Here is a 16,882-nt window from a genome sequence, read left to right as displayed (position 1 = left end):
TCTGGGTGTTGTTGAGGAAGAAAATATCGATCCTATCATTTAGAAGAGCTTTTTCCCTTTACGTGGATATGCAATATGCCTATATTGATAAATGTATAGCATGTGTTTTTAATTGATCTTGTTGCGGCAAGCGCCGAGGACCCAAATTTGGTTCCTCTAGCGACAGAGAGGTTAAGACAGAAAAGCATCACAAATAAAGTCAAGACGGGAAAAGCTTGTTCAGAGTAAGCCATCAAACTGCCAAAGGGTTTCCCAAGTAATCATTTATAGAGCTTGGAGGGGGGGGAGGGGGGTAAAGGATCATTTTGGTTATTCAAAAATCTTTTTTTCTTTGTTTCATGCAGCGTTTTTGGGATAAACTTCACCAAGCTCTAAAAAAAGAAAGTCCTTGTTTGCTCTGGGTGTTGAACACTTGTACAGCAGACTCAGCGTGTGGGTGGCTCGGGGCCCTCAGATGCACTGTGGTCTATAAAGAAGGCTGCTGAGGCTGATAAGACTCAAATCTGTTGAGTCCCCTGGAGCCTGCGCTGCCCCTCTACAAGCCTGACCTACAGTAAAAACAAAGAAGTCTGTGGCTTGCCCAAAAGTGTTTAGCACAGCATTTCTGAAATTCACTGAGAACTCTGACAATAAATCACAGCCATCAACCCCTTTGGATTGATTAGATTTAATGAAATGAGTTAGTTCAGAAGAGACGGGGATATTTGCTGTAGCAACAGCATTAATGTTTCAGAGAGAGAGGAAGTGACAATTCAATTTAGAAATCCAGTCTTTTCTCTATCACAGAATGAGAGCTAATACATCAATAGCACTGTGAATAATTAGAGGTTCTAGGCTATCTTTGGGAGGATCAAGACATTAGCAGCCCGAGGCGAAGGAAATGAGCTGAGTCAAAACCATTTATATTGCTCAAACAAATTGAAGGTGAAAGCATTCATCCACACTGTGGCTCTGCATTGTTCTGAAATTCACAGTCAAATGAATATGGTCCAGCATTCCCATTCAGAGTATTACAGAATTTCTGGGATTTCACTTCGTATTAAAATAGAATAAGTAAACCGGGGAAATTTAAAACCAATCAAGCCTGTTGAATTATGCAGTAAGGTGTTCTCTGTGCTGGATATTAGAAGCAATTCTAAATGGGATAAAGAAACTCATAAAATGGAGAAAAAAAGTCAAATCGGAGTCATCTGAAATGGTAATCTGAAAGGGACAGTTCAGGATTCCTTAAAGTACAGCTGTACACAAAAATCTTCCAGTTTAGTTGAAGCTGGAGATCCAGTGTGCATCCTCAATGTTCCTACCTCTATCTTGTAAAATTGCTAAAAAGGCAAATATTTCTTTTCATATGAAAGCCCTACGATACAAATTTTCTAGTTGTCTTCCATTTACTCTTCTGTCAGCAGTGGCTTCCTACTATCAGCAAGGGAATGTGTGTGTGGATGGGTGAATGACTGAAGGGAGTGTATGTCGTGTTCAATGTAGTCTTCTGAACCAGATAGAGCACAAGTGCAGGTCATTTGCCATTTTTACGAGATTCACTAAAAATGGTTTTATCTTATTTTCTAACACTGTTAGGTGAAACCAAGTTAAAGACCCACATGAGAACAGCTTCACATAGTTTCACCTAATCTATCAGAGCGATGGCAACTTAGTGAGAGACAAATGAGGTACATAAATGCAGCAAGTCAAGACGCCATCATGCACACACACAAAGCTGAAGTGTAGATCATCCCACCAAGGAAGATTTCTCCCCTTGAGATTCCATTTCCAATTCCCAGATGCCACCCTGCTGGCTAAATACTGATTGAAGATTATTTAATCATCTCTACGAGAATGTCTCTGCATATCTTTGACTAGAAAGGACTAAAATAAAATTCCAGTCAGGGACTCTAATTATGGAAATCCCGTGAAGGAATATTGAACTAATCACTTGTCATTTAAATTTTCAAAAGAAATTACAAGCTAAAACTGCTTGAATCAACTAGCAGAGAACACAGCAACCATTTTGTGTCAAAGTATGTACATTCTACCAAACTGATGAGTATTTCATGAGACAAAAAAGGAAATAAATATGTAAGCTTTCCCAAAAATACAAATCCCCGTCACATCATTGTTAAAGGAGGTTGACACAATGAATGAGACAAAAACCCATTTCTTGTTTCTAAATCAGAAAATTGAATCGAACACACCCTAAAGTCAGAATCCAATAAACAAAGCACATAATTTATATACTGAGGGAGTAAAAGTCTTGATGCAATTACATAAAAGACGGCTTTTAAAAAAATATTCAAGGGTTAGAAAGTACATGAAAAATATTTAGGATTTTCATTGGAATTTGATGTTTTCCCTGTTTTTTTTTTTTTTTTGTTGTATTTTAGATGGTGTAAAGTTGATTTGCTTACTATTTTGCTGTATACTTTTTCATGTAAAATTTATTTTTATCCAGATAATTTTGCAAGATTGCATTGTCTGTAATGGCAGGTGAGCAATAAAAAACAATCAATGAAGAACCTTTCAAGATCTCCAGTCTCACCTCAACGGCAACATTTTAGAAGAGCCATGAAAAAGCAGGAGAACAAGATTCACTTTCTGTTTTCTTCACCGCAAGTCTGTGGTCATAAATAGCGAGCCGGTCCTCAGCGAGCCACCTGGGGAGTTAATATTGAGTTGTCTCTGGCGAATGTGCTCCATCTCTAAACCCGATCAATGTTTAATATTTGTGGCGGCTCAGGTGAGAAGAGGTGATGGGGGTCCACACAGATGGACAGAAAAATAACACACACACACACGGGCTATCACAACAAAGTTACTTAAACACACACACCTACTGTAGGACAATCATTTACACCTGCTTCCAACCAACCACCATGAAGCAATGAAAGTCACACTCTAAAGGGAGAGAAAAGTAATAGGATTGCTCAATTAGGTGCCAAATGGCTTTCTGGGGGCCACTATTTCATCTCCACTGCCACTGCAAGCAAAGTGAAAAGAGAAGCATGGGCTTCTGAAAGTGAGTGCAGACATAAGCTGCATATTGGAGACTCTTTATGGCCTTTATGGCTCAGATTTCATACTTTGTGCTGCGCTGAAGCTCTCAAGGCCTATCGTTAACATCACCTGGATTACATGCACATTTATGATGCCCTGAATCAACCAAAGCACTCACTGAAGGTATAAAAGTAAGATTATATATTCATGCAAGGCTGCACAATATGGCTTTATTTGTGTTAATGGAGGAAAAACAAGGGGAGCACTTATGGGAGGTGATTCAAAGAAAGTAACATCCAAACCAAGGACATGCGTTACTTCATGATTTTGCATTAATTCATTTGCTTTTAAAGAATAATACCCACTAGAAGCTAACACAGACACTTAGTCCAGAGATTTGACCTTGCTTTTTCTAATTACCATTACCAAGACTAAATTATTAGCTTCAGGAGCTAATCAACAATGATTTACGGGTGATTGCTGGTTCAGGTGGGTGTTCTTTTTTCTTCTAGATGAAATTACTCAACATTATGCCACACAGTTCAAAATCATCCAAATGCATCTCTACACATGCAGTTAAGATAGTTTGTAGCTACATTTCCTCTAACCATTGGGTAAAGTGTTACATTTCTACAAATTATTCAGGCTTGTAGTACAGAAAGCAACAGTTTGTTGTTTTTAGGACAGAACATGTCAGGCTTAGTGAAGCACAGAAACTGAAACCAGACACTGAAATGATCTGCTCACTTAACCCTGGTAAATTTCTACAAATAAAATGCATTTCACATTGTCAGCATAATGTACAAAGGTGAAAGCAGTGAATTTTTTTTATCCACATTTTTGTTACCTCAGCAACCAGAGATCAACAACATGCACAACATGTTTTTCCAGTGAATCTCTCAGCTTGAATTCTGTGACTCCAGGGTTTGGCATGTAGGGATTTTCATCCAACCAGTGTTTTATTTACCGAATTACTAATTCAGCACCGGCTTGTTATCCGGCCCCTCTATGTGGCCGGCTCCTCCTGGGAGGCACTGCTCTAATTGTGTTCGGCGGATCTGTGGTGTAGAATTGCTGAAATCCCTGACTCGGGCAAAATGAGAATATCAATAAAAACAGACCCTGGATGATCTTTGCTTGTGGCAAAACTGCACTGCACTGGATGCTGAGGTTTGTAATTACATTCCCCTGAATAATTGAAATCGCTGTCCTCGGGCTCTAAGTTCATCTAACTGAATGTTCAATATTGCAACATTTTATATATCACATATTTCACATTCTGTCTGTCTGGCAGTTCGTACTGGAGACATCTCAAGTGTCATACCCGCTAAGAGTGAAGCCCTTAAAAAACAAACAGATGACAATGCCAACCTGGTCAAATGTGTATTCTTTTCGACCCAAAAACCTCTGCAGTGTTGGCCACCACGTTTGCAACAGATTGGACCAGGCACGTGCAGAGGGGGGGACTGGGGGTGCTTGAGCACCTGCCCTTTTTGCTCCTTGCCCCCAAGTGCCCTTTTGGTCAATTTTTATTTTATTTATTTATTTATTTTTTGTATTATTATTTTCTAAGTCCTCTTCTGACACATAACATGTACTAAAATTATTATTTATTTATTTATATATTTTTGTACAACATAATAAGCCCTCCGGTCACCTTGTTACCTTTGACCTTTTGCCCGTGACGCATGACACAGTTGCTTCTCGTGCAGTGAGATAAGGCGGCTAACTGGAGCTCAACGTAGCGAACGTTCCAGATTACAGAACAGTTTTTGGTGAATTAAAAACATGTTTTTGGTGAATAAAGTGGAGTAGACTTGCTGCTTGTCAGATGACGGAAAACGTTGAAGTATCGTTTCTGCTTCAGCTCGGAGTCGCGGTTTAAGCAGAGAGGTAATGAAATACAATTGACACTGACAGGCCTCTGCGTCTGCCTTTCTCTGATGAACTACTGAGCGGGAGGAGACAGCCAGGTGAGGAGAAACTGTTCTTATCTATTGATTCAGTATTTTTATTATACAGACATTAGGCTGTTGTTGTTGTGATATTATCTAGCTGCTAGCTAACGACTTTGCTAGCAAAGCTAGATAACTTAAAAGCTTCTCCCCTGTATCGTTAATGATATCAGTCATTCTTACGTATTTATTATGCAATAAGGGCACATCGCCCGTCCAAAACCGATCATCTCCATAATGGATATATGTCAGATCTTCCAATTTCCTTTGCTTCATAATGTACATTTCATTTATTCTAGCGTTAGGTAAATGTATCTTGAAGGAGAAGAACACTTAAATAATAGTCCAACAAGGATATTCATTTAGAATTAAAAATAACTCACCATGAATTACCATGATAGATATAATGAATGTAGTAAGTGTCATTAATGAAGGGGAAAAAACTCAACCCAGACTTTAAGTTGGGTTGAGTTGAGCTGTATAATATTTTTGGAGCTCCCTACAAATGATTTACTCCTAATTGTTACTGGGGGAAAATGTCATTTATTGTAAGACAATTTAAAAATAAATTTAAGATTTGCAGAGTATGCAGTAAATTTTTTCTCCCCAATTATTTAATGGGGGAAAAAAAAACTAACCTCAGTTAAGTAAAATAAAATTGTACTCAAAACTTTTGGAATTGTAATGATTCCTTTTTTAAAAAACATATTGTTTTGTTTAAAAAAGTTTTTTAAATTAAATAACTAATTTTTGTCTTGTGAACATAAAAAGTTATTTGCCAAACATAAACTTTTATTTTCACACATCAGAAATCTTTTGTTGTGATTTTAGTCCCTGCTCAAGACGTCATGTGAGAAAAAAACTTAGAATAATAAGAAAAGATTTCTGACATGCACAAATAAGTTTGTTTTGCAAAAAAAATCACTTCATGAGACAAATGTGTGATTTAAATGTTTAAAAAAGTTGTTTTAAGCAAAACTCCGTAGGCTTTTCTCATGGTGACATGCATTAACAAGTCAATTTTTGCTTTTGTTTTTTTGTTTTTTTTATCTGCAGTTCCACCTTAAAGTTTGATGCAGCTCTGCTTTCCTGAATGGACCATCTTCATCTCCACTGCAGCAAATGGGCAGCTCTTTGTTTTATAGATTACAGTCCACTAAAAGGTTGCATTGTGCCCTTGTTTATATTTTAAATAGTGTAATTCTGTAAAGACAAAATATGTCTGGTGGTCCAGCTCTGATTTACATATCTTGCTAAATTGCGGGTTTGAATATCGCAATACTTTCCTATAACAAAATACACCTGCAGAAAGAAATTACTAATAAAATATCTTACATAGTTGCATGCTCTGTATAGAGATTTCCCTTAGCTTTGATTGTATATCTCACAATTTTGTAATTTATCATTGTTTATTAAACTCTGAAAGCTGAGAGGCTTTGTTAATATTCTATGCGGCTTGATGTGCCCCTTTTTTTTTGAGCACCTGCTCAAAAGTGGTCTCTGCACGGCCCTGTTATTACTTATAGTCTACTTCACTCTTACTTATATTTTATTTTTGATTCCACAGTCATATTTTGTTTTTCATAGTGTCAGGACTCATGTTTCAGAAATGGAATTTACTGTATGAAAAACAATCGTAAATATTTTTATCTGAAAAATGTTATGTTTTGAATATGAGGTAAAACATTCATTCATCCACATACATCCAGTTTTCCCTGAATCCCCCCGTGGGGTGCCCCCACAGGGGGTAACGTTTCGGACGAAACGTTACTCCGAATTGTTCGCCAGTTGAACATCTCGGGAGCGAGCGGGTATACACCCCTGGACAGGTCGCCAGCGTGTCACAGGGGGGAACATATATAGACAGACAGGACAAACAACCATGCACACACATTCACACCTGAGAATTTAGATGGACCCCAATTAACCTGACAGTCATGTTTTTGGACTGTGGGAGGAAGCCGGAGAACCCGGAGAGAACCCACGCATGCACAGGGAGAACATGCYAACTCCATGCAGTGAGACCGGTGMTGGGAGTYGAACCCACAACCTTCTGACTGCAAGGCAACAGCTCTACGAACTGTGCCACTGTGCAGCCCGCTGTAAACGACCAATTAATTCTTTTAAGTCTTASAATAATTACGTCATGAGGGAARACGTGACGCAGCTCGGACCCTGTGACGTGTTTGACCCATTCCATTCTGTTCTATGTGACAACACCGCCCTCTGCTGGTCTTGTTTTGYTCCTCCTWCTCATGGTAGCTGGCRACATTCTGTAAAGTCCTCTCCGCTGTTCTGATTTGCTTGATGACTTTTTATTGCCCCTTTTCCACCGGCTCTACTTCAACAAATCGGCTCGGCTCTATTTCGGAGTGACCGCGTTTCCACCGGCCCAACTGGGCTCTGCAGCAGGGTGCCGCCTCCTGGTATCGGAGGGTGTATCGCTATGTGCTGTGCTTCGAGGTCGCGTTGGCGGAATATTTCCCGTTTTGACCGGTTATTTTTTTTAAACGACAGAAACATTTAAAGCCATTTGACAGCTTATAATTAACACCCTCTTTACACACTTTACACAAAACGTTCATCGCAGAGCCAACTAAAATCAATCAATAAAAGAATCCTTTCTGAATATCATCTCATGGACGCTGAACTAAATGCGTCTTTCTGACCGGGAGCTGGCGGCGTGTTGAAGAGTTATGGACCGGACGCTTTGGAGCGTCTGGTTAGGAAGCCCRTTCAACAACTTTGGTAGAAACAGCGCGTTTAATTTCAGTCTCCATTACATACAGAATAGAGAAAACTAAAGAGAATGCAATGTCGAATCCATTTCTAAGCAGAGGAGCCGGCAGTTTATCTTGAGGAAATAAATGAAGGCGCACAAGTTGATTAGATCGTAACATGCGCAGTGCGCTGCGGCTGCACAACCAACGCGGACGCGGTTCTGCCGCTGCAAAGAATTAAACTTAACTCACCCAGTGGCTTTAATTAATGGAGATGAAGTGAGCCTCGCTCAGAAGCGTGGTAGATATAACATCTGTCTGTTTCGGGGGAGTGAAACCACGCAAAAATAATAATAATAATAAAAAATAAAAATAAAAAAATCCAAGCACGCCCGGGCCGCACAGGGTAAAAAAAATAAAGTTCAATGGATCGGTTTGGATCAGGCAGATCCAACTGCCGGATGAACCAGCGCAGATTTCTCTGCTGATACAACCAGGAGGAATTTGTAAATCTGTGCGATCAGACCACAGCAGGTGAAGTGTTGGTAATTTAAGTGGAGTTGTAATTTCATAAGTTATTGGGGCCATAGTCAGTTGTCACTACGGAGAAAAAGTTAGATGCATTTATCTGCTTTATGTGTGATGGGATCTGGTACACGATTCAACTGGGTGAATATTAACCAAAACCAGGCACGTGCAGAGGGGGCCTGGGGGGGTTTGAGCACCTGCCTTTTTTGCTCCTTGCCCCCAAGTGCCCTTTTGGGTCAATTTTTTTATTTTTATTTTTTATTTTTTTGGTATTATTGTTATTATTATTCATTGTATATGTCACATTTTTGTAATTTATCATTGTTTATTAAACTCTGAAAGCTGAGAGGCTTTGTTAATATTCTGTCCTAGAATGCGGTTAGATGTGCCCTTTTTTTGTTGTTGAGCACCTGCCCCCTTAGTGGTCTCTGCACGGCACTGGGTTTGACTATCTGATGCTGAAAATTCAATGGCGATCTGTGAGGTTGTAGTAGTCATCTGTGGAAGGAGGCAGTGGTTTGGTCACTCCGCACTCATAAATTGCTTAAGGGCTTTATAGGCATGCAGCAGCACAGGAGGTCATGTCAGTTCATTATCACCGAGCTCTCTGTTCCTCATGATGTCTGCTCCCTCTGCAAGGATTTATCTTCATGTGTAAATGTATATGTCACCATGCTTTTCCAATCCAGCAGAGCACGAAGGCACAGCAGTGTTTAAATCATTAGCTTACACACAAAGTGAAGAAATTACTCACAGGACTAGATTTTGCCCACAAACACAGCAAAAGCTTCACTGTTCTAAGAACTGGTTGCTAAATAAGTGCATCAGCGAAGTAATAAAACTGTTTCATTTTCTTGACTTATTTACCTATTGGGGCTTTGCTGGTCTTCACTAAATTGTGTCTTTTTTTGTTGCAGTGTTTACATATACATGTCAGTGCTGCGTTGGTACTAGTGTCTTAATACGTTTCTTGGTATGCATATCTGACTTTTCTTTTACTTTAAGCATACATTACAAAGAATTATAAAAGTATTCATACCCTTTGGACAGATGCACCTACTGGCAGATTTTTCTGTGGAACGTGAATACAAATTATTTGCAAGAATCCACTCATTTCTGAATTTCTGAGCATATTTAAAATATTTTTTAAAAAACATACAGCTTGGGAAGTTGATATGCCTGGACACGATGCAACTATTGGCTGGTGTTTGCAAAATCCAGGAGCAGCATTTATTTTCCTTGGAACTGATTGGCTGTACCCCAAAGAGAATGTGAAGAGAATTCAGTCTATGCCACACATTAAATAATTTATTTTCTATACATTATACAGTAACTGTAGCCTTTTTATTGCATTGAAAAATCTCTCAAAAATAAGATATTTCAATCCACACTCTGCAGACGTGTTATTACCCACAGAAATGTCTCCTTCCAGCGCCCTTCTTTGCCTGTTCATTCTAAACCAATTATGTTCACTGTATGAAGTGCTAATCTCCAAACCATATTATACAGAATAATGCTCTAATTCAATTGAAAGAAACAGTTCAGAGAAGACCTGAAGCTCACTTAATGACCTGACCGATGATTTAGAGTCTGAATGTGATTCTAAGCCAAAGATTTAATCACACTCAGCAATTCCAAGAGAACATCCATTCTGCATGCAGACCGAATATGTGACCTTGGTTAATATGCTAGCTTCCTCACACATGAGGCCTTTCTTTTCAATAACCCGAGGGATTGATTCCATTCTGTGACCCGGAGTTCAAAGGAAGGGATGATTGCTGTTTTAAATATGTCTCATTATGTTCAGAGCAATGTAATGTTCTCCTACCACCATAACTCTTCCTTCGCCTTCAAAGTGATTCATTGTTTTGTGAGTCCATCAGTCATTAAGCTAAGGAGAGGTGAATATCATCTTTCCACATGGCTCTGACCATCTGGTGTGGCGAAAATAACAACTGACTGGTCATCAGTTTACTTTAAGTGAAGTTAACATATAATGACATGACAATGAAACTGCCTGATATAAATGAATAATAAGTGTATTGCTTCATACAGCATTAACACAAACATTGAAAAAATAAATCTCATTTATTTTAGCATATCTGCTAACGTAATGTAACATTGATGCTATTGCCATTTATTATGAATTAATTTTGCAATGTTGATATATTGTTAATAAACAAATATACGTTTTCTATTAGTTTACACAATAAACATTTTGCAGATTATACCTTTTACCATTTTACTGTTCACAGAGGAGCACCATACTAGCTGAGGATGTGGTCTGCTGACATGATGCACATAGCTTGCCAATCATAGTTTAAGGAGCGTGCTGGCAGCTCTTTAGTTCCAACAATATTACCATTTTTTTCTTGTAAATATGGGATAAGTGCAGCAAGATTCTTTTTGAAAGTTTGACAGCAGTGTGCAAAAACAGATGGGGGAGAGGAAAGTCATACTTTTACAATATTATGTAGCAAAAAAATCCTTTCTACCATTTCCTTAAAATTATCTTAATGTTTTGGGACCACCTGCAATAAGCTTGGAAGTGTTTCTGGGGAGAGGGATGTCTTTACTTCTCCACTGGAGCCATTATCTCTCATCTAACTGGAAGGATGGACGAATAGATGGATTTTATCTTCTGATTTTGGCTACATTCCCACAGCAGGTCTTGATGCTCAATTCAAATTTTTTAATGAAATCTGATTATTTTATTTTTTTCGTTGTCGTTCATACTACTAATTGAACCCGACTGCAATGAGACTTCCATGTGAACGGTTTACGTCTCAAGGTGACCTGCTTGCACAGAAGAACTTAATGTCATACAGTAGCAGAAGTATGGACTTCTGTAAACTTATCTGCAGTTGTTCTTGCTGTCTGCAAAGCAAATTATCTATTGGAGACAACAAAGTTTATTTGATCTGATCTGAACAGTTTATGGATTAATTAATATGGTTTTTTCAGTATTGCCACAAACAATCCTGGCTTCTTTGGTACAACAATATGAAGGAAGTTGATAATAAAAAAGCACAACCAATTAACTGCAGCTTCTGTAGAGAAGTGAGTCTGGACATGTAGTCAGAGCCATAAGTGGTTGGATTGTGATGAGATGCATTTCAGTGACATAATTATTTCATAATTTCAGTCATAACTTTCAGTCATTGTTTACATCCTGATTTAATTCATCTGGCTTCTTCAGGTGCAGAATTATGACCTAAAGTCATAATTATGCATAATTTCAGCTTTTATGTCATTACATCAATGACATAAAAGCTGGATAAAATGCGACATGGCTGATCAGACTGCAGACACTTTGAAAAAAAAAAATCATTACCACAATTAGTGCCACATATGGAAGTGGCACAGATCATAGTTTTGGGGGTGAAAATATTGGAATAGACCTTTTCACACAGATATAGGTCACATAAGGGCAAAAAAATATATATTTGGATCGCATTTGCCTGCTGTGTAAACATAGCCTTTGCAGTTTCTCCAATGCTTTACAGTTAGGTAAATACTTTTTTCTTCAGTGTTGGGCTTTGGTCCAATAGAAACAGAAACTATGAACAACTGCACAGAGTGCTGCAGTGAAGTAATTACAGGCAGTGGCATAGAACAGCTTTAGAGTCCCATCAGGTGGTGCATCTCTCTAGAGCTTTCCAGCTGTGTTTTCTTTACATGTTTACTATACCTATATACTAGCTCTGCAGAATAATATCTGACAGCTAGAGGATAACACAAATATATATTATGATCCCATCTGTATCCTCTCAAAAGCAGCAACAACATGTGGATTCTCATTTGCTACTTGCTTACGGAAGTACTTCATTTTAGTGTCAGGCTGGGGAGCACTCAACACACAATTTAGGTAAGTTTGGACAGAAAACCAAAACTTACATGTTCTATAACACATCACAGGTTGTAAATAAGGTGCTTAAATTGCTGTTCGCCTAAGGTGACAAAAGAGTAACAGTCTCATGGATCAAGCTGTTCTGCTTTTCAGTTCATGCACCAACTTTTACTTCAGCGATCAGCGGTGGTCTGGTCGGGCGCCAGTGTTGGCCAGAAATCCCCTCAGATAAAAGAGAGCAAAAAAAAAAGACACAGACTTGAATAAGGATTACCTTCTTCAGGCGACCTTCCACAGAAAAGAGAGACAAAAACCAGAAGAAGGGAGGGAAAACAGACTCTGAACGGCTAAAACACATAATCCCACCCCCCTCTCTCTGGAGTATCAGCTTATGCATATGGATGCTGAGGCCATACACTGTATAGACAGTCCTACCTGTTATCTCCACTCAAAGATATTGCAGGATTGGATTCTGCCAGATTCAATTAGAGGCGGATTTGAGTCGTTGCACTCCCAACATTCCAGCGAGAATGCTACAGTCCTCTTGGTGTGGTTTTCATCAAGGAGGCCATTTTATGACACTAGCAAATGCAAGAAGACACAAACGCACAGACAAATTATATACCATACACATTCCTTACTGAATACAAAGTACTTAAAAAGGCTCTGCATAGTGTTATTTACAAATTTAGGGATTTGAATAAAACATGCACAACAACGCCAGTAAGCTCACACAACCACAAAGACACTGAGGTGGTATCAGCTCTGTTTTACAAGAGATGTGCATGTTTCAGACTGCAGGAGACCGAGTGTAAGCAGGCTGTTAAACCTCGCAGAGAGGGGTTTTAGAATCCACGCTGAGGCATTGTCTTCATTATCGGAGCCCAGCACTCCTGGTCGACAACTCTTAGCTCAATAAATATGGATATGAGAGGAGGTTTATCGACAAATGTTGCTGAATAAATCCAAGGCTGAAGGAAATTGACTGAAACATTGCTGGTCCAAATAGAAGTGAGGCCCTATTGTGAAATGCATGATGAAACTATTTGTTTTGTCAAAGCAGGGCTGTAGCCCAATTACCCATTGCTATGTTGATGACCTGGTTTTGACTTTGTCCTGCTCCCATAAGAAAGGTACAAGCATCTCTCAGGGAAACAAAAGCCATCACTTACAATGTTGCGGTAACAGCAAGGAGTGTCAAAACAAATTTGGAAGACTCTGTGCTATAATTTACACTTGTTTGCAAGTCCTGTTAATGAATAGGGACTGCTAACATGATTGTGGATGCTATGAGTACAGCAGGTGGGTAAGTGGAAGTGAAAGAATCAGGATTTAATTTGGCAGATTTTTATTCTGCAGAGCAAGTGTCCTCATTTCACCTAACAGGAAGGAATAGCTAAATAATGGGCGTCCAAAGCTTTTGAAGTGAGTGTTTAAGCTGTCTTGTTTTGAGAACTAAACTGAAATGTTTGCATGGCTTAATTTGTTTGTCCATTAGAGAGTCAGTCGGCACCAAAAGGTTTAATTCCACTTATAAAGGTGAGCTAAAGACAGAGAAATGCATCTAGGTCATATGTTGTACCTAAACCTTATAACTCCCACTTAGCAGTAACAGGTGCCATAAAGCATTTGTTACAAATCCTTCTCCTGATGTGAGAATGTCGATTTCTTTTATCAGACACTTGAAATTTGACTTGGCGTGAAAGTCAACTTCACTTGAACTTTCCCTAAAAGACTTGTGACGTTATTATGATTCGCTCCTTAAACACTCGAGACCCAAGTTGGGGCCAAAGACTTCAGACTCAACTTAGATTTCCTCCTTTATGATTTAAGACTTGACTTGAACTTTACTTCACTTGTGAACTTGTGAACCGTTATAGTACATGCAGAAACTGCCCATTGATATCGAACAGATTATGGTACTTTTGTGCACTATACCCAAGTGATAAAAAAAAACAGTAGCATCTTAAGATTAAAGTCCACTTCATCCTCCGTTATCTCACTTAAACAGATCAAACAGATTTCAAAAATGTCAATTTTATCTGGATATCAATCTACTTTATGTCTTTTGTACAACAAGCTATAACTTTGACCTGAAATCACACTCCACCATGGGCAGCAATCCCCATTCTACAGCTTAATCTCTGCTACAGCTTCAGCTTGACCACCACTTGTTGTCCACTGATCTCATAAAATCCCTCTGCTTCAATGGCAACTCATTCCTGGCAGCGTGTTATTCTTCCATCAATCCAGACAGTGGAACTGCTTGCCTCCTGTTTGCCTCAAGCTTCCAATTGGTCTTTCATTAAGGCTTCTGTCAGTTGTATGGCCCATCTTTTCTCTCAAGCCTTCTCAGGCTCCGAGGGCACCACCAAATTGTTTAAGGATGGATGATCTGTCAGGAAGGTCCAGAGGAAATGGAAACATCCCTATCCATCACCAGGAATCTTTGATACAAACAAAGGACCACAAATGGAGACATGCACCAGAAGACAACACAAGCATTTAGACATGCATGCTGTGTAATGTTGGCATCTACTTGCCTGCTGAGTTTCTCAGACTACAACAGCTCTGCCAGGAGGTGCTGAATATTCAATGCAGCAGCTAATAGAGGCACTGTTGGGCTTCCTAGGCCTGTATTGAGTCAATACCCATTTCAGTATTGGTCTTGGACAAATGCTTCATGGCAGTACTAAAACAGCCTGTTGAAGAAAATGCATTGAAGAATAAAACATTTGAACTAAAAAGAGCTACAAAGGCGCTATAGATGGCTGAAAAGACACTGTACATCTCCCTGAACAAACTGGTTGTGATGTAAAAAGAAGAAGAAAAAAAAGGGGAAAAATCCAAAAAGGCATTCATAGTCTTAAGGAACTGTGTTTAATGCTGGCACTAAAATTTCTCCAAAAGACTAAAATCGACCCTTGTTGTATCTTGTAGTGAAGAAGTCAGAACAACATACATCCTTTACTTTGTTCTCCATTTCCTTTCCAGAAGCAACACAACAAACGCCCTCTATCACAGCACGTCTTCAGACAATAATTGGTCTTATTTAAACATCCTCCACACAAAGCAATTTCCCACCAAACAACCTCCCTTCAGGTTTTAAAAGGAAATCAAGCTAATCTGTTACCTGTCAACAAAAATATTTACAACCGTTTTTGAAACATTTTCATTATTTGAGACGAAAAATATCCAACCTCACAGCCTCAGCTTCAACATCCAGTAAGACTTAATTTTACATGTGATGAGTAGTTACAATCTTTAAGAGGTGAGAAATGACTGTCAGGGAGACTGGTACGCCTCTCCGTGCTCCCCAAACGGTGCTGTTATGTCTTGTGGCCCAATCCACTGTGACAGGTCAGGAGTGACCTTTTGGCCTCCAAGACATTACTGAAGCATCTGAGCATGTCAGCATAGAAAGATGGAAGGAAGAAGGAGAGGAGGAGGAGGGTGATACGAGAAGACAGTTCTCGAGATGGTCTGAAGCTGAACTGGGGGGGCTGAAGAGGGTGTCCTTGGGGGAATTGCGGAGGTCAACCACTTCTGGCTATTAAAGAAGCCCCCCATAAAACCCTGTCCTGGTCCATGATTACATCTGTCATACTGCAAGAGAGGATGCAAGAGAGACGAAATGAAGAGGAACATATTATTGATAAAAGCTCCAAAGGAAACATCTGACTATGTGGAAGTTGTGTTTTTAGACAAATTAAAACAGCTTATCCAATAATTGGAGGCATCAAAGTGATGGAAATGATAACTGCAGAAGCAATGTTGTACTTTTCCATTAAAATGTAAAAATAAATTTTCTCATTCATGTCAATAGATGAAAGTGTGACACACTCCCTTTCCAGCACTCTTGAAGGGCGTTGATAGGCAACCAGGCCCTCAGGAAATGGACTGCTGTTTTTTTTTTTTTCTTTTTTTCTGGCAAATAGAAATACATGCAATCTATTCTCCTGTCAAAGGCCTCTGATCCACAGAAGGGAGTTTGACATGGTCACTAAGAAAGGGCTTCAGGCAAGAAAACACACAGAGATGCCATATGCACATAGAGGAAAAAGCAAAACAGCACCAGAAAAAGCTATTTGATAAAAAACATGCATTTAAATATAACAAATAAAAAGGAAAAATCACTTGTTAAAATTAAGTTTAGCTTTTAAGTGAGCCAAATTAAGCGTTGTTAGTGAATGCCACTTTCAGAATTGCAAAGAGGTGTAAAGTGAAGATAGAAATATGTCAGGTCTGGTTGTTTAGAAGAGGGGCAGCAATGTGAAGGGCAGTTTGAGGACAGCTAGTCCTCATTTGGTAGGAAAGAGCCCATATAATACACAGAGTAAACACCAGTCATCACCAAATCTCCTGGGACTGTGACTCCACCTGCGTTGGAGCACCTACAGCAGAGACCGTGCCAAGGTACTGAGACCAGAATAGTTCTGCATTTAACTTGAATGACTTTGAATTCAACCTTGTGCCGTGAAGTGTTGTAAAGTGGTGTGGTGGACCTGTATGATAGTGTGCTGGTCCACCTTTTGCTGCTAAAACGGTCCTGATCCACTGAGGCACTGAATCCGCTCAACCCCTGAAGGTGTGCTGAAGCATCTGGCACCAAATAACAGGAGAAGGCTCTTCAAGTTTTATATATTGTGACGCTGGGCCTCCATGAATCTAACTTGGTTTTCTTCCTGCTTCAAGCTGAACAAACTAGGTAAGTGAAGTTACTTGCAAACTTTACTTACCTAGTCAATCACTTGACTTGTATCTTCTTTAAAAGTCAACATAAAGAACTAAGGAAGAATGTGTATATGAATGATACCTATAATTTTCAAGATGTGAAA

The 16,882-nt window shown here is 39.2% G+C and overlaps 1 long non-coding RNA gene across 1 annotated transcript in view; it reads right to left on the bottom strand.

Moving 5' to 3' along the window:
• LOC103459001 (uncharacterized) overlaps positions 1-16,882 on the bottom strand; it is a 125,548-nt gene that overhangs the window by 26,663 nt on the left and 82,003 nt on the right. Inside the window, exon 3 of the long non-coding RNA XR_532659.1 lies at positions 12,480-12,625. This is a non-coding gene — a long non-coding RNA (uncharacterized LOC103459001). The remainder of the gene's footprint in view (positions 1-12,479; positions 12,626-16,882) is intronic.

This window comes from Poecilia reticulata, linkage group LG22 (assembly GCF_000633615.1).
Source record: "Poecilia reticulata strain Guanapo linkage group LG22, Guppy_female_1.0+MT, whole genome shotgun sequence".
Classification (NCBI taxonomy): Eukaryota; Metazoa; Chordata; class Actinopteri; order Cyprinodontiformes; family Poeciliidae; genus Poecilia; species Poecilia reticulata.
The sequence above is the reverse complement of the archived record's forward strand: the minus strand, read 5'-3'. Positions and strand labels throughout refer to the sequence as shown.